The sequence below is a fragment of the Epargyreus clarus genome, unplaced genomic scaffold, assembly GCF_041222505.1.
Source record: "Epargyreus clarus isolate Ecla_fem2 unplaced genomic scaffold, WU_Ecla_fem_2.2 ptg000010l, whole genome shotgun sequence".
Lineage (NCBI taxonomy): Eukaryota > Metazoa > Arthropoda > Insecta > Lepidoptera > Hesperiidae > Epargyreus > Epargyreus clarus.
Genome location: NW_027332218.1, coordinates 10,037,022 through 10,055,673, shown reverse-complemented (window position 1 = coordinate 10,055,673; position 18,652 = coordinate 10,037,022). Strand labels below are relative to the sequence as shown.

The 18,652-nt window shown below is 35.2% G+C and overlaps 1 protein-coding gene, 1 long non-coding RNA gene and 3 other non-coding genes across 8 annotated transcripts in view; all 5 read right to left on the bottom strand.

The window, feature by feature from the left end:
- LOC140745522 (rho guanine nucleotide exchange factor 17) overlaps nucleotides 1-15,247 on the bottom strand; it is a 160,058-nt gene extending 144,811 nt beyond the window's left edge. For all 4 annotated transcript variants that reach the window (XM_073077432.1, XM_073077430.1, XM_073077429.1 and 1 more), the window contains exon 1: nucleotides 14,928-15,247. The gene's annotated coding sequence lies outside the window, so the exon portion shown is untranslated. The remainder of the gene's footprint in view (nucleotides 1-14,927) is intronic.
- On the bottom strand, nucleotides 1,981-2,142 carry LOC140745661 (U1 spliceosomal RNA). The gene has a single exon (XR_012102683.1). It is a non-coding gene; the product is annotated as a U1 spliceosomal RNA (small nuclear RNA).
- Nucleotides 3,269-3,430, bottom strand: LOC140745660 (U1 spliceosomal RNA). The gene has a single exon (XR_012102682.1). It is a non-coding gene; the product is annotated as a U1 spliceosomal RNA (small nuclear RNA).
- Nucleotides 5,933-6,094, bottom strand: LOC140745658 (U1 spliceosomal RNA). Its single transcript, XR_012102681.1, has one exon. It is a non-coding gene; the product is annotated as a U1 spliceosomal RNA (small nuclear RNA).
- On the bottom strand, nucleotides 12,830-14,722 carry LOC140745521 (uncharacterized). The gene is made up of 2 exons (XR_012102667.1): nucleotides 14,113-14,722; nucleotides 12,830-13,271 (listed from the first exon to the last, which is right to left on the bottom strand). It is a non-coding gene; the product is annotated as an uncharacterized LOC140745521 (long non-coding RNA).
- Nucleotides 15,248-18,652: the final 3,405 nt, after the last annotated feature.

Genomic DNA, 18,652 nt, shown 5'->3' with positions numbered 1-18,652 from the left:
TATTTTTGCAACTAGACTATACAGTTACATTTCATATTCGTTCATTCACTTATTATAACAATCCTTCCCTTTTTTTTACATTTTCAAAAATTATATAGACATGTAAAGTAACAAAAGCAAAAAAATATCCCATTTGAAAAATAGTTCCGTCAGTCATACTTCCGCAATTGTTCTAGAGAAATCTATTGGCTTGTTTCTAACATTCCTATTTGACCTTTTCCAGTGAAACTCAATCACTCCAATAAATTACGCACATCTTACAACCGCACGACTTATGTGTTGTGACAACTGTGCCAGTTACACAACTGTAGTGTCTTAGTTTAAATCGCAGTATTTGGACTAACCAACGATGTTTGTACTTGATAATTATACTGGGGTACCCCACGTATGCAGTTTAAAGATGGTAGAACCCTTTGTGCTTAAGAAAAGGAGGTAGTAATGTAAAGCGTAAAATCTTAATATCACTGTCTATTTACCTATCCAGATAATTCACGATAATTGAATGTGACAATACTGTCCAAATCTAATACTGTCTAAAGGTGGTAGAACCTTCTGTGGTTCGACTCCAGAGGCACGACCGCCACATTCCTGCCTAATAACAGCAGTGTCAAATGCTACTGAATACTGACTTGAAGGGTATGGTAAGAAAGACATACTTATCCAAGGCATTCCAATTTAGCCGTCAGGGGTCATAGATTCGATTTTGAAGTTGTTAGAACCGTTTGCGGTTCGACTCCGGCGTCACCACCGCCACACCTATTTCTACCTGATAACAGCAGTGTTAGGCGCTGCTGTGTTTCATTTTGAAGGGTGTGGTAAGGGAGACAGACTTTTCCGAAGCGTTCCAGCTTAGCCCTCAGGGGTAGCGGCGCGTCTGTGGCCAACCTCAGTAGGCGGCAGTAGCCACTTACTATCAGTGGACTGCATGCTCGTCTCCTACTCCTATGTTATAAAAAAAAATTAGTAATGATTACTCACTCCTAACTAGGAATTGTAACCTGTTTTAACAATTGAAATTGTCACTGTCATCTATTTAAGTGTTTGAAAAATATTTAAAAAATGTAGTTGTTAGATCATTTACGAATAAAACGATATTTCTGTGCACTTTTTCTTCGATTTTGGGTTATTTTTGCACCACTTACCTACACATGTCGGCATTGTTCTGCGTAAATTATGGGCGGCAATAGTCACTTAACTTCAGGTGGACTCCATGCTTGCTAGCCACTTTAATGGTATAAAATCTTGGCTACAAGTATCCATTGGCATCAATGACCAATGAACTAGCCTGCATGCTCATTTGACTCTTTGCCATCAAATAATAAATTATTACAAGCAGCGTTATCGATATATCGTAAAAGACAAACTACTGAACAGATATTATTAAACGACAGACAGTTAAACAAATGAGCTGTCTCGCTTTAAAAGCCTCATTTGGAGAGAGATATCGATATGATTCTCAAGATAAAAAACGGTTAAACAGTGTCGGGACGTCAAAATAATTACGGGTATTACCACAAATGATCTTATATCTACAGTGATTTGAATAACTGATACTGCAATCGCAATTATGTAATTGGTTACTGTAACCTCTAAACCAATGTTTCTCAAAGTGAGCGATCATGTACCCTGGTGGGAGCTAAAGGCCTAGAGGAAATTAGGCGGCAGAAGAGACGATGTGGGTCATTGTGGGTATGTTTTTCTTATCTTTTGAATTAAAACTCGAAAATAATTGAATATTTTGTTTTTATTCCTGCGCTGTTTGATAAGTCAATATGTCAGTCCTTAGGTTATTGATAAATATATTTTTTAAATGAAACAAAGTAGTATTCAAATGGTTTGAATTACATTGTAATCGTGATTTTGTCTACGTAAGAATAGTAAGAAGCACGGAGTGTGTTAACAAATTTCAGGAACGCACGATTACAGTACAATACAATGTAAGTACACACACATCATAACTCCAAACATAACATATTTACAAAGGGACAGCGCGAACGCAGTCCCTACTATCAAAAATTACGCGTCCGAGTTATCCACATTAGGGATAATCGCAGGGGTCAACCCAACCGGAGTGCAATGGGTAGGTCTCGCCCTGGGGGAACCGCCTTCCTGATCACGGTGTCCCCTACGCCAGGTAAGTATGAATTCTTAAGCGCAATACCGGGTACTTATAGTTCCTTGAACAACATGTTATTAGCGTGAGTCAGATTTCGTGACGTCATTTTTATATCGCCATCTAGTGGCAAATGTTTTTAACAGTTAGTCGTCTATACAAGCAGAAGTAACGCCATCTAGTTTTTTTTTATAAAATTGAAGTACTCGTAGTAAATGAGCATGCAGTCCATCCAATTGGAGTCCTGCCTGAAGTAGAAAGTATTTCTCCTTTACCCCTTCAAAAAATTTATAGGTGTGGCGTTAATGCGAAATACACCACTTTCAAAATACTCACTCCTACATGTGAAAATCAACTATCAGCAAGGCCTAAAAACCCAGATAGAAAAAAGAATACCTTTTTTCACCGATCTCCTACCAAAGTAACAAGTACTGGGGCTTTAGAAATTAATTGATTGAAAAATGGGGCGTATACCACATAAGTTTGAGCACCACTGATCTAAAGGTATTGATTGTCGACGTGAATTTGACGCATGTGTAATGTAACGAGTTGAATAGGACGCACGCTTGTAACGTTACATCATTGGGCACTAGTAATGAATACATTGGGGAGTATTACAACCATAGTACAACGCATCCATTGTAATGACGCAAGTTACCACACCCTTAACATGGGTTATTTAAGTTTGTATTATAAAAGGTGCTTCATCGTCAACCCGGTACTGGTCTTGTGTGTCGGTTAGCGAATTAACTAGTTCGGAAGAGCGCTCCCACAGATGAACTACGCGAACTAGATCCCCGATCTCCCGCTCCATTGTTCGTTACCTATTAACTGAACTAGTGATAAAATGGAGGTAACCGAACTAATGTCCTTATATTTTGTGAATATTTTATAAGAATCAATAGGATTATGCTGTTTATAGCGCTCAAACATTTTAATTCATGCATTTCTTAAGCTGGTCACATAATCTACAAATGACTCAAAAAAGGCAGATCTTTCGCTCTTTTAGTTCAGCTGTTCTTCAGTAATCAGTTCCCAAATCCCAACTGTTCGGTAAGAAGCAGCTGGGAGCAAACAAACTAAAACAGGGAACTAGATCGAGCGATCCCAGTCGCAATCTATTACGCTTAAGACTACAAACGTAACATATTTATAAAGGGACAGCGCGAACGCAGTCCCTACTATCAAAAATTACGCGTCCGAGTTATCCACATTAGGGATAATCGCAGGGGTCAACCCAACCGGAGTGCAATGGGTAGGTCTCGCCCTGGGGGAACCGCCTTCCTGATCACGGTGTCCCCTACGCCAGGTAAGTATGAATTAGCGATGCGCGATTGTTACTAAAAACAATCGAATTATTCGATTGTTATTGTGTTCGATTGTATTCGAATAACTATCGAAATTCTTCGATTGTATTCGAATAACTATCGAACAATCGAAATTGTTCGATTGTTGGTCGATTGTTCGATTGTTCGTCGATTGTTCGATTGTTCGTCGATTGTTCGATAGTTCGATTGTTCGTCGATTGTTCGATTGTTCGATAGTTCGATTGTTGGTCGATTGTTCGATTGTTCCTCGATTGTTCGATTGTTTAGTAAACGCAAAACTAGTAACAGCGCAGTCAAGCGATACGCGATTGTTACGTAAAAATGGAACTATCGAAGCTATTTGGTTGTTGGTCAACTATTTAGTATACACAAAGCTACTAGCAGCGAGGAGCCCCTAATTTCTGTGTTTAAGAAATCTGAGTCAGTCTTATATATTTGGTGGGGGAAGCGCACATGCGTCGTGCACCCTTCCGCCGCTTCGTTGCATTCCGTTATTTAATGGTGCGTCCACACCTTGCTTCTCGCACTGCTCACTGTGGCCTCGTGGCCACACACTCTCACACCCTACTCGCGTTGTTAACATTATTTTTCTTCAAATATATAGTATTTCACCGAGTAATTGTAATGTAACTATGAGTACATAATTTTTTGTGATAACTTTTATCTATAATATAAGCTAAAAAGACATATTTTATATTTTCTGATAATCTTTTTCTACAATATGCGCCATGGAGACGTATATTATATTTTTCAGATGACCTTTTTGAAAACGTTGTCATGAAACGAACTTAGGGGATGACTACGACATCTGGATTATCGATGATACTCCATAGTATTTGATACAAAATGATTTATGGTATAATTATTTCTCAACAATATATAGTACAATTGACTAAAATGTAATACAATACTTTACATTTTCCAACCAGTGGCAAGTGACGATAACTTTGCAACACGACGCACCTGCACATTGTCCTGAGCACACGCATGTGGCCGCGCGGTATAATTTGTATTCGGTCGTCGATTGTTATTCCAAGGTCTATTTTTATTCGTACGTCGATTGTTATTTCAAGGTCGATTTTTATTCGAACGTCGATTGTTATTCGTACGTCGATTGTTATTCGTACGTCGATTTTTATTCGAACGTCGATTGTTATTCGTACGTCGATTGTTATTCGTACGTCGATTGTTATTCGTACGTCGATTGTTATTCGAACGTCGATTGTTATTCGAACGTCGATTGTTATTCGAACGTCGATTGTTATTCGATTGTTTTTTTGTTACTACGAATAAATCGACAATCGATTGTTGATTCCGTCGATTGTCGATTTATTCGATTGTTTTTTTTAGAACAATCGCCCATCGCTAGTATGAATTCTCCAGCGCAATACCGGGTACTTATAGTTCCTAGAACAACATGTTATTAGCGTGATTCAGATTTCGTGACGTCATTTTTATATCGCCATCTAGTGGCAAATGTTTTTAACAGTTAGTCGTCTATACAAGCAGAAGTAACGCCATCTAGTTTTTTTTTTATAAAATTGAAGTACTCGTAGTAAATGAGCATGCAGTCCATCCAATTGGAGACCTGCCTGAAGTAGAAAGTATTTCTTCTTTACCCCTTCAAAAAATTTATAGGTGTGGCGTTAATGCGAAATACACCACTTTCAAAATACTCACTCCTACATGTGAAAATCAACTATCAGCAAGGCCTAAAAACCCAAATAGAAAAAAGAATACCTTTTTTCACCGATCTTCTACCAAAGTAACAAGTACTGGGGTTTTAGAAATGAATTAATAGAAAATGGACAGTATATCACATAAGTTTGAGAACCACTGATCTAAAGGTATTGACTGTCGACGTGAATTTGACGCATGTGTAATGTAACGAGTTGAATAGGACGCACGCTTGTAACGTTACATCATTGGGCACTAGTAATTAATACATTGCGGAGTATTACAAGCACAGTACAACGCATCGATTGTAACAATGCAAGTTACCACACCCTTAACATGGGTTAGTTAAGTTTGTAATGTAAAAGGTGCTTCATCGTCATCCTGGTACTAGTCTTGTGTGTCGGTTAGCGAACGAACTAGTTGAGGAGAGCGCTCCCACAGATGAACTACGCGAACTAGATCCCCGATCTCCCGCTCCATAGTTCGTTACCTATTAACTGAACTAGTGATAAAATGGAGGTAACCGAACTAATGTCCTCATATTTTGTAAATATTTTATAAGAATCAATAGGATTATGCTGTTTTTAGCGCTTAAACATTTTAATTCATGCATTTCTTAATCTTGTCACATAATCTACAAATGACTCAAAAAAGGCAGATCTTTCGCTCTTTTAATTCATCTGTTCTTCAGTTCCCAAATCCCAACTGTTCGGTAAGAAGCAGCTGGGAGCAAACGAACTAAAACAGCAAACTAAATCGATCGATCCCAGTCGCGAACTATTACGCTCAAGACTACAAACGTAACATATTTATAAAGGGACAGCGCGAACGCAGTCCCTACTATCAAAAATTACGCGTCCGAGTTATCCACATTAGGGATAATCGCAGGGGTCAACCCAACCGGAGTGCAATGGGTAGGTCTCGCCCTGGGGGAACCGCCTTCCTGATCACGGTGTCCCCTACGCCAGGTAAGTATGAATTGTTCAGCGCCATACCGGGTACTTATAGTTCCTTGAACAACATGTTATTAGCGTGAGTCAGATTTCGTGACGTCATTTTTATATCGCCATCTAGTGGCAAATGTTTTTAACTGTTAGACGTCTATACTAGCAGAAGTAGCGCCATCTAGTTTTTTTTTATAAAATCAAAGTACTCGTAGTAAATGAGCATGCAGTCCATGCAATTGGATTCCTGCCTGAAGTAGCAAGTATTTCTCCCTTACCTCTTCAAAACTTATAGGTGTGGCGTTAATGCGAAATACACCAATTTCAAAATAGTCCCTCCTACATGTGAAAATCAACTATATTAGCAAAGCTTAAGTTCCCTAATAGAAAAAAGAGTAGCTTTTTTACCGATCTACTCCCAAAGTAACAATTACTGGGACTTTAGAAACAAATTGATTCTAAAGGTGGGCGATAAACGAAAAGTTTGAGAACCTCTGCTCTAAAGGTATTGATTGTCGACGTGAATTTGACGCATGTGTAATGTAACGAGTTGAATAGGACGCACGCTTGTAACGTTACATCACTGGGCATTAGTAATGAATACATTGGGGAGTATTACAACCATACTACAACGCATCGATTGTAATGACGCAAGTTACCACACCCTTAACATGGGTTAGTTAAGTTTGTATTATAAAGGTGCTTTATCGTTAACCGATAATATCCCACTAGTGCGCTCAGGTCTCCTTTTAAAGTAAGAGGATTTTACACCATAATCTTCCACGCTGACAAATTTGAGTTTGAGCTGAGTTTCACTATGCTATCGCTGCTCATGAATTCTCATTTGCTATTATTTATTCATAAAATATCGTTGTCAGCCGCGCAGTATCATAATAAAAAACAATTTCCCTCACAACTCATGGAAAATGATGTAACTGTAAACATTCATCTCATGGGGATTTACGAGCTGACAGACATACACGGCAAATGAATGTACGCTTATACAAACTGGATCGCGAAAGTACTGGCCCACTTACAATGTTAAGACTGTTGGCCATTGACAGCGATGCGATATAAGAAATTTTGTGGCACATTTCTGGATGTCTATCCTGTATATTCATCAATGAAAAGAACTGTTAGCGACTTATTTTATTACTAAAAAACCTAAAAATCATCTAGTCATAGATGAACCAATATTTAAGTAACCATAGTCTGACCGGGATGTTTTAGCCAGTCCTTTTGCGATATATTCTTTAACGTACTAACTTTGATATAAAATAGGTTTCATCCATTAAACGAATGGATGAAGGCCGTCTCTAATTCTGATCTTCTACTATTTGGTCGTGTCGGATTTAACTGTCAAATTACTGATATTATTAAATTATCCGGGGAGCTTGTCCGAAATAAATATCTTCTGGAATTAGACTTTCTGGACTGGCTCAACCGGTTGGCTCATGGATCATAGCGGCAGCAATTGAAATGTCACTAGTTACGCCCTTAAGGGTTTGTACCACTGCTTAAAATTGCATGTTATGTAATTACTCACCGTAAATTGGGTACGTCTTGTATTTAGTTCAAACTACTACATTACGACTAACAGCTCTAATTCTAATTTCTGTTAGTTGTATAATACTTTTTTAAGTAAAATTCATTTTCAAAACATATAAATTTATGTTTAATGGAAACCTGGAAAGCTTTCTATAGCTATCATACTAACTATAGCTCACTGAACGAAGTGGAACATAGTCTTAAAGATTATTTTTCGTAGTGATGTCAGTATATCATTTAATATTATCTGTAACTGGATACAGGTCTTAAATGTTAACCCTTTGACTGAAAATAACTACAGTTAAGCCACCGATGAGCTTGTAGTAATATATCCCAGTTGATCCCATAGCTCAGCAATCAGTCATGTTTCCATGTAGATGTTTGCGATTCGATTCCCGGTCAAGCAAATGAATTTAGATTCTGGGACTAGAAGTAGTGTTTTTGTCCATGTATATGTCCATGGCATCCAGAACACGGGATTATAATTCGGGAATTCCAGTGAAATTCTTTGAGGGTTGAAATGCATGCATTTTTTGCCCAAGAGGTAGCAGTAATAAATGGTCTTTCAATTTAGGTCTCTGTTCGTAGACCATACATCTATTTCATCTCCCTTTAAATGTTAAATTAAGGCACGAGTCTACTTTCAGAATAAGAACTAGGACCATAGTCTACCAAATTTACATAATTGTAAATAACTAAACTCAACAAACTTTTGAAAACGTAATAAAGAATTTTAGCTCATGTAAGTTTCCTCAAGAAAGTTTCCTTCACAAAATTATAGTATATTTAGTTGTAGAAAGCAATTGTAATTTTGCATTACACAATCTTTCCTTGTATACATTTGAATATCTCCGTTTATTTGTTTACACATAAGATACAAGTGTACTGATGTCTGTATGTTTGTCCGCGAGTATTAACTCACGCTACAATTTATCATATCAACGCCGAAGTAGAAAGCATAATATATATAACATTTATGTTTATGTAAAGACGTTGGAATATCCCGGCGGAGTGTTTTATAAACAAGACGTTACGTATTAATAAAAACAGACTTGTGGAAAAGATTCCGTTGAAGTCAGTTAATCGTAAGAGAAAAGAAAATACTTTTTCTGATCTTTTGAAAATCACAATTTCTAGGGATCTTTTTATTATGTTTGCATGGACACAAACAGAAACGAATATTAATTATTACACCCAGACCCAGAATAGAAAATTAAATTTACATTTTAGATTAGCTTGACCGGGGTTAGAAAGCCGGAACTTTCTGCGTGTCAGACATGTATGACAACCACTACATCTGAGGGGACCAGCCAGGTGCAGTATCAACGTGTAGAACCCCTGTTTTATATGGAGTTGGTTATACATAGGGGCAGTGACCACTTACCATCAGGTGGACTGTAAAAACATTATTTTAATTCAAAATAGTTTCTTTACAGCGCTCTTTTTGAATGTCAACTCAACACATCTTCACAATGTGTTTTGTTATGGAGAAGAAGCAGCGAAAGAAACTCCATAATATGTATTTTCGTTTGCTCCTACATACTTATTTAACAAAAACCCGAAGAGCCGCACAATAGGAAATAAGAACCCAACAGTTCCAAAAGGTGAAATGTTAAAAGAAGTGTAGCCAGCCTATCTCTACTTATCCTCACTTCCAACTCTATAAGGAGACTTAACTCTCCTTCTTTACTATTAAGGAACGTGTTACTATTAAGTACGTATGTTAATAAATATGTCTCACAATTTAAATTCCTAGAACCAACCACAGACACGTGCTCTTAATCTAGAGTACCCAAGTTGCATAACACCATCTTACTACTGAAATAGTTAATGTAATAGTTTAACCTTACTTAAAACGTGACTTAACGAATTGTTGTGACCTCATAAAAATACATATTTTATGAGTATGGTTCTTATAGAAGTAAAGTCAAAGTAACGCAGGCATTCTTTAAAAAATATATTTTTTAAATAAATAGAATAAAATAAATAGAAGTAGCAAACGAGCATGCAGTCCACCTGATGGTAAGTGGCTACTGCCGCCCATGGACATCTGAAATAAACCCTCGATAAAATTAGATATTCCTGAGGTCAACCACAGATGCCCGTGAGGATTAAGCTGAAACGCTTCGGAATATCTCCCTTACCACGCCCTTCAAACCAGAACACAGCAGCGCTTGACACTACTGTTAATAGGCAGGAATAAGTGTGACGGTGGTGCCGCCGGAGTCGAACCACAAAGGGTTCTACCACCTTGAAATTATAAATAATTAAAGGACAATAAATATATAAATAAAGGGCAAATGGATGCCAAAAGAATTTGAAAGGTGATAGAACCAATATTGTGCCAAGTAACCAAGGGAGGTACCACACCTTGCTAACGTGAAGCAATTCTTTGTTTCGGTTGAAGCTGTCTTACATATCGGGCGACCTTAGTGATCAGGAGTGGTAATGTAAACATTATTGCTTTATAAATCCTGTTTTGCATAGAATTGGTTGCATATGTCTATGGGTGGTAGTTATTAACCACATACTTAATATCAGATGGACGCCTTGCTCGTTTGCTGCTTCAATGTTATAAAAGAAAAATAAAATTTAAGATGGTAAAAAATTGTATAATATCATATTATAGCTTTAATGCTGGGAAGAATTTAATTAATTTGATATTATCCATGTCATATTCACAGGTACAATTCATACGCACGATGGACATAGCTAAAAATTAAGGGTCAAAAAAATTTACATTTTTCATTAATCTTTCATCTTAAATCAATCAATTTGTAAAAAAATACATTTAAGTTAAGTTTAAGTTGTATTAAACAACAAAAATCTAAAATTACTTTAAGAAATCAAAAATAGGTAGAATGAAAAGTAATGCAACAAAAGATTATAATGAAAACAATTTGATAAAATTTTATAAAGGCGCCTATAAATTGTGATAATATCGTTTTATCAGCTGATATAATACACACCATTTTATAAGTTACCTAGTTATCTCAATATCTACATTACTATAAAAATATATAATAATATAGGTTAGATTAAAAGTATGATACAGATAGATACATAAAAACGTTTTATTTATAATCTTATCTGGAAAATGATGTTACATAAAATACTTCTGTTTAATAGAGAATTATTCCAAAAACAAAAAAATCACTGCTTCAAAAAACCTGTGTCACTCCCATAATTTAGACCCATAATTCCCAACGACACCTCTTATGTTAAAATTCTTCGAGCCATTTGGGCTTCAGGGCATGCCAAAGTATGTAACATGGATAGGATACAAAGTATGTAATATTCGAGAGTATTAACATACCCTCAAAAAACATTACTTCTCTTCAAATTTATTGATACATCTATGTTTGTTTCCGCAAAACTCGAAAAGTACTGGATGCATGTACTTCAATTCTTTTACACAATGTTACAAAGGATATTAACATACCCTCAAAAAACATTACCCTCCAAGTCGCGTAAAACTAAACATGAAATGAAAAAAATCATACTTATAATTTTAAAATCAATGACCTCTCGTAGGCTCTGAGAAATCTTACTAAACGTCTGATTACCAATCTTATAAGAATATACTGCAGCTTATACACTATCCAATTCACGTGCACTGTAAAAACACTTACCGACTTGCGATTTTACATAAAAATATCGACTAATTACGTATTTAAAAGATGTACGTTTTATTTGCTTGCAGGTTTCATTTGTTTTTTCTCACATTCGATTTACAATGTTTTCTTTTTTATATGTATTACTCAAATTAAGTGCCAGGATTCAACAAAAAAATCATAAGTATATAAATTTAACAATGATTGTGAATATTATATGCAGGGCGTATGCAAAACAAATTTTCAGTACCAAACGTTTTTTTCAATTTTAAAAGTGTATCTGTACGGCATGTGCATACACATCTTAACGAAACGTCTCCCCAACAAAGAGAGCTACTTAGCTCACGTACTTACCTACTTACACTGTCGTATTGAGAAGCTGAATAAACAAGATTACACTGACAGACAGTGCCTTGATAAGATGGCATCACATAAACATATACATACATAGCTAACATATAAACATACGAGTCAAATCTGGACTTTTTATAAGATGGAATTAACAAACGAACATACAGTCCACCTGATGGTAGAATCATTGCTGTTCAGGGCCATCCGTAACCAACTAAATAAAAAACAAAGATTCTAGCTGAAGCCGATCATATTATAATTGCATAGCTAATCCTGAGAACAAAGATAGTCCGCCTTATATTTGTGTAAATCAGCTGACAATGCAACGAAACAATTTTTAAGAAATTAAAAGTTTCGTTCTCGTAGAAATTATGAAAAAATAAGTTTACATTGATACAGAAATACAACATTGCGTAAAAGAATTTAAGTACTTTTCGAGTATGTAAGTACGTACTTTTCTAACTATTTTTCATTACGTATTGGCCGCAAGGAAGTCTCACCGATTTTTGCTTTATAATTGCACGTTTAAGCGCACCTATTTTGGTTAAAAAAAGACTAAGACAACAACAAAGGCTAACAACACAATAGACAACTTCAACTAAAACTTACAAACAAACTTAGTTGATCACAAAATGTCTATGAGCTTCAGTGGATACCTTATATGTTATATTTTTCTTCAATGTTAAGCAATTTCCAAAATGAACTTCATAAAGTTATTACTAAAATTTTGTGTACTTTTAAAATAATCCTTCAAACCGAATTACTTGTAGATATATGTATATACATATTTTTATGAAAAAAAAACAATTCATACCATAATGGAAATTAGGACAAAGCAACATAATAAAATATTGTATGAAGCTGTCTTTATGTAGAGCCTTCATTCAATGAGCAAAAAGAAGATAGAGTTAACAAAAACTTAATTAAGTAACACGTTATAACATAGAGTCATCTTTACTTATTAAATTTATAATGATGAAAATAAGTGGAAGAAAATTAAGTAACTGTTTATCATAAATTAAATATATTCTTCGATATACTTATTTTTCGAGAAATAAAGTATGGAAGTAAGCAAAAAGTTTTTTAAGTTCAACAAAAGCTTATGGGTCAGGACCAAATTTTTGACGTAATTGCACAACGGAAATCACAACGGAATATGTCACACTGGAAAATAAATGTAGCACAATAGAATTATAAGGGTGTGTGCAAATAGTCATAAGATTTAAGAAAAGTGGAATATAAAAAAAAACATCATCTTTCAAGAAAAATTTAATAAATCGAAAACTAAAACACTGCTTGTTTTTTCTTACACTTACAACAATAATTTTAAACATTCAAAATTCTTATACAATTAAATAGTCATTGGTCCATTTACTGCTTTTATTAACAACTTTACTTACTTAATTGTATCCTATAAAATATAGCAACGACGATATACACAATATAAACGATAGCAACGACGTGCTCTTTTACATTCGATTGCCACTGGTTCATTTATGTTAAGTTTTTTACGTTTAGCATCTCTCCATTGTTTTCTCACATCTTGTTTTTCATTTTCGCTCATATCGCCTATTTTTCGTTTTTTAGCTTTCGTTCTTTCCAAGTTTCTCTTCTTCATTTCTTCAAATTTTTGGGGATTTTCCCTTTTTAGTTTCTCCCGGTACTTTCGACATCGCTCAGCGGATGATAAAGGCATCTGAAAAGAAAAAGGTACTCGGTCTTGACAAATAACATTAACTGCTAATTTGACTTGCTTAACTTCACACGAAGAATCGAGAAAAAACATAAACCTATCAGAATTATTTAAAAGAATTTTCACTGTTGCAATGAACATACTTTTAAGGCTAAAAACTCATCAAAAGGCAGCGGCCAGACGGCCAGCGGAGGCGTTAATCGCCTCATGAGCAAGCTCGCTAAGAATAAATAAAAACTAAGAAAAGCTAAGACTAAGCAAAACCTTTTATAGAAAAACTTTTTTTCTTAAATTACGAGTCCCAAAAAGTAGGTACCCTATCTATTTTAAATTTATTAATAAACATGCTTGAGATGAAAAAAATACTGAGATTTACAAACATCGGAACAGGCAAGAAATATAACGTGACAACAAATGTGGCAAAAAATAACTATTAATAAAATACAAAATTATGAGAATTTTAATAAGACCCAGTAGCATCTCAAAACATACCAACTAATACAATAGGTACCCTCCTTTAGGCCTCTGGCGTAGTAATTTAAATTAATGTAGTAAGTTAATATATTTAAACATTTTCGAATAAAATACTAAATTCGTTAATGACATAAGAATTATTGTAAACATAACTTTAGAAATTTCCCTTGTGACACGTCGCACAATTTCGTGTCACAAATCGCACAATGGAATGAAAATTGTTCACGACATAACCTAATACTTGCAATAATTAACAAACTGAACCATTAATTGAACACTTCTGCTTCCTATTTAACAATAAAGATAACAGGAATGAATAAATATAATTCAATTTCTAGAAAATCATAAAAAATATTAAAGTTTTACTCACCTAAAGTCCGGAAATCTTAACGACACGCGCTGACGACACAAACAAAATGTCAACTGACATTTAAAAAACATGGCGGTTTATCCAAAATGTTGTTGCCAATACTTGAAGCCAATGTTGCCATACTTAAATAATCAACTAAATCCTAAATCTGGTTTTTGGTTTGGACATAATAGCGTCGCACAACAGGTGTGTTACAATGGAAAGAATTTTGGGACGTATGTAAAATTAATTGTAAAAACTATATTATCAATGGTTATTGTGCTATTGTTAATGAAAACGATTACTGGTGTTTATAAGGATTTAATAATATCAAGGTATGAATGCTAGCTTACGTCAAACAAAAACTTCGGCCAAAATATTCTTAGGTAGTCAAGCAAGGACATGCGTATTTTGTATGGCGCAAAAATATAAAGAGTTCGATATTATATTATTTTTAAAGAAATTAAGCTTCAAATTAAGTTATTTGATGAATGAGACTGTTAACAGTAACATAAGATATTATTATAAAATATGCCAAATTATTTTTAGGCGTGTAAAGTACGCAAGTTTTTGTCACTTATGAGTCGGACACTTCAGTTTTTCTGAATCCGTCAAAAATTTGGTCCTGACCCTTATACCAAAATCAAATAAGAAAATCATCTTCATATTTCTCCTAATGCATTTAATATAAGAACGTATGAAAGTAACAAATCACTTGGGAGTTCATTTGACAAGGAGGCATGCAAATCCACGAGAGGTCGCTGTGCTTAATCCGAACATACCTATACCTTGATAAAACAACGGAAACAATAAAGGAGTTGACCATATCCACTCACCAGTCGAATCGAGAGAGCAAGATGACAATGAACTTGACTCTGGACTAATTGGTATCGCGCAGGGCACTCGTACCAAACTTTAACAACACAGGACTCGAGTTGCAATGCAAAAAAACAACTACACTTCCTTTTCGTTACAAAAACGTCACTTAAACTTTATATATCGCACTGGTAGCACTGTTTTAAGTTGATTTGATGTTTGTTTCGGTTAGTTTAGGCCGTGTTTTGTTGAAAAAAAGGGTCGATGTTTGCCGGTATTGGTTTTAGACACAGCGAGTGCGCGGGCGCTGGCCTGTCTGCACTAAACTGATCTAACCGGTATGAAGTTGTCGCGAACGAAAGCGTGATTGCTCGATCAGCCGCGACAGCGCCTAACTTCGCGCCATTCGATTTAAAACGTCGTGTATTTTCACGATACTAAGCCATGATAAGTTTTGTAAAACTGTCTTTTTAGCTAGAACTAAGAAAGTATATTATAAATATTAAGTTAGATTAAATATGATAATCAAACTACGTAGAGAAAGATATTTTATATATTAATACAAAACTAAAACATTAATACAAAAAAATATCATAATAAAAACCTTTTCAATTAAGTCCTTACAAATATTATTTTAATAAGCAACTTCCTAAAACTTAAAAATAAGAACATCTATATCTCCGTCATCCAAACGAAGCGTGAGGCAAACGCTAGTTCTGGAAAGTTTGGAGTTGAGCTTTAGGTCGCGATTCGATCTCCGATTGAGTCGATACGGAGCTTTCGTATCGAAGGGCTTGGAATGCGTCGACCGGTGAAATATGAGCGGGTTACGTTGTAAATATCAAACATGCAAGCAATATGAAGAATTCTCGTACTTAATGCATTATCTTTGTTTGTATATAGTGAGTAGGCACTCAATTCACTGTTATTGTTTATTCGTCTCAATTAAAATAAAATCTGGTAAAACTAATTTTTATGCCTTTTTGTTTACCTTATAAGAAGTGGAGCTCGATTTAGGTCACATAAAGGTTAATCGATCAAGATATTTTACGATTACGAGACGAATTAATGGTCAAATTTGAATCGTTGATAGGCATTGGGATAGATTAAGTACAAATAAAAGGCGTTAAGCTTCGTGGTTCCACCAAGGCACCATCAGTACCACTATTATTTTTCTGTAAAATAATCTACAACGACAATGCTGCAATGCAACTTGAAGGGCAAGGTACTGAAATTTACACAAAGCGCTCCAATTAAGTCAGGGTAGTAATACGGTCACAAGAACTAAAATCCTCCCTATATCTACATGATTTTGCTTATGATCTTACATATCATGGGACATAAAGAGTATAAGCAAAATTTTGATATATCTGTTCGATTCACTTGTGCACAAAGAAGATCTTCTTTAATATCAAAATTTTGCTTATATAACATCTCGTAAAAGTGACCTCACCATCAGTAGCACTGCACCTTTTTGCTTCTTCAAATTAACGAAGAAAATCACAGAAGTACCTATGCCCAACAGTGGAACAATAAAAGATACATAACCAACTATTATATCCTTTACCCACGCACTCCAATGACACAGTAAAGTAATTCAATACCTTACGAGTGTACTTAACAAATGTTACTTTGTCTCCGATAACTGATACTGGAGCCATTAATTTCAACCGGGAAGTAAATCTCGGACAATGGGGACATTATTTTAATTAAAATATTGCCGCACCGCCTCATAGTTACATACTTATTACCAACTATCTACTAATTACTTTACAATTACACGCTTGTGCCGACTGCGTCTGTTGCAAAACAAGAATTTCATTTAGGAATGACTTTATGAAGAACTTTTGTGTTTGTCTTCGTTTTCTATGTGAACATGTGAAAACATAATTAAAAATAAAGAAGCAGTAATGTAAATAAAATATAAATGACTGAGTTGATCTTATAGAATGGTTTTATCCCCGAAACTTTATTTTATTTCTAAGTAGTACAAGTTCTTGTGATTTATTGTTAATTTTCTTGTCTTTAATATTTGCGGCTATAGCAACGATATTAGTACGCAATTAACAAAAAAATCAAGCGTCTATCTATTACGGTTCAAAAAGCTTGTGACAGACGGACAACGTCGACGTTTTGTGTACGAAAACCTAACAAATATAAATCATTCAGTCATTATTAACTGTTGCACAATCAGGTACTAAAACTCAAGTTTCACACTATCTATAAACGCCTTGTATAAAAACATACCCTACGAATAACATTCGTAACATGACATTCAAACTATCCCGCGGTATGTGGTCAATAAAGTAGTTATTATTTTTGTGTTATGTAGGAGTTGGGCTCCAGAATATATTTAATTTTATTTTGGACTTGAGCCAAAGTCGCCTGCATTTGGAGCACCTTGATTTACAGAGTTAGGCCACATCATGCTACTACACTTTAGATTTACAGGAAACTAAAATAAGGCGACGTGAACGAGTCTTGAAATAATTTTCGATTTAATAAAGAGAGGATTTAAAAGATAATTTATGTATTTTGATAAGTAACGCAATTTGTAAAAATATTCTAATGCACAGATTTCAGTTTTTGAGATTTAAAATCTTTCTCTCTACTTTAAACATTTCCTCAAATCCTATTTAAACGATATAGGTATCTGCCAAACTACATACCAGCCAAGTATACCTCAACTGATTGCTGGTTTGAAAGAAAAGTCCTAGGAAAGCTGAAAGCAACGTAGTTCACCACATGATGAAATGCAACAAAAAAGGACAAGTTACGTCGCGATGTGAAAAAATGGTTGTCATGTTAAACGACCAACATTTGACTGTATTGAGAAGACAGATTTGATAGATCGATTTTTAATAACGGGCATTAGTTAGTCAAAGGTTGTCAGTTAAACCATTCCAAACAAAACAATGGCAAGTGCGCACTTTGTCACGAACATAATTTCATTGCACCTACTTAAGAATCATCGACATCATAATCAACAACCCATTACTGTCCCACTGCTGGGCACGGGTCTCCTCTCATAATGAGAAGGGGTAGGCCATAGTCCACCGCGCTGGCCAAGTGCGTATTGGTAGACGTCACACCTACCTTTACCTGTACCTTTGAGATTTTTTTATAAATATCTCAGGTATGCAGGTTTCCTCGCGATGTTTTCCTTCACCGTTTAGCAAGTGATAATTAATTTCTAATACGCACATAACTTTGAAAAATCAGAGGTGCGTGCCTGGGTTTGATCCTCGGACCCTTCGATCGAGAGGCCGAGTTTCTTAACCACTAGGCTATCACTGCTACTTAAGAATGCATGCTTGTAATATAACATTTTATACGCAAATATTAGGTACATTTTAATTATAAATTTAACTAATATCCTGTACTTTAAGAGGAAATAAAAAATTTCACATCACTTTTTGAGTTAAAAAATTCAATTCTAAAAACCATGTTTCTGAACACTCACGTCAAATCTCCAAGAATAGCTAATATTGTATTAGCAGAAGCGTGCTGCCCTAACGCGGGCAGAATGTGAGCTTAACCTACAAAATAATAAATTTACGATAGGGCTCAACGAATCGGCAATAAATAACGGTAATCGAGATTAAGATAGCAATCGGGTCAAACGTTGAGACTATTCGTAATTATTTTTCTTCCGGTAACTCCTGATTTATCGGACTTGATCCAGGTTTTCGATAATTGGTGCTATTTTAGGACAAAACGTGCAGTGACTTATAGACTTATCGTA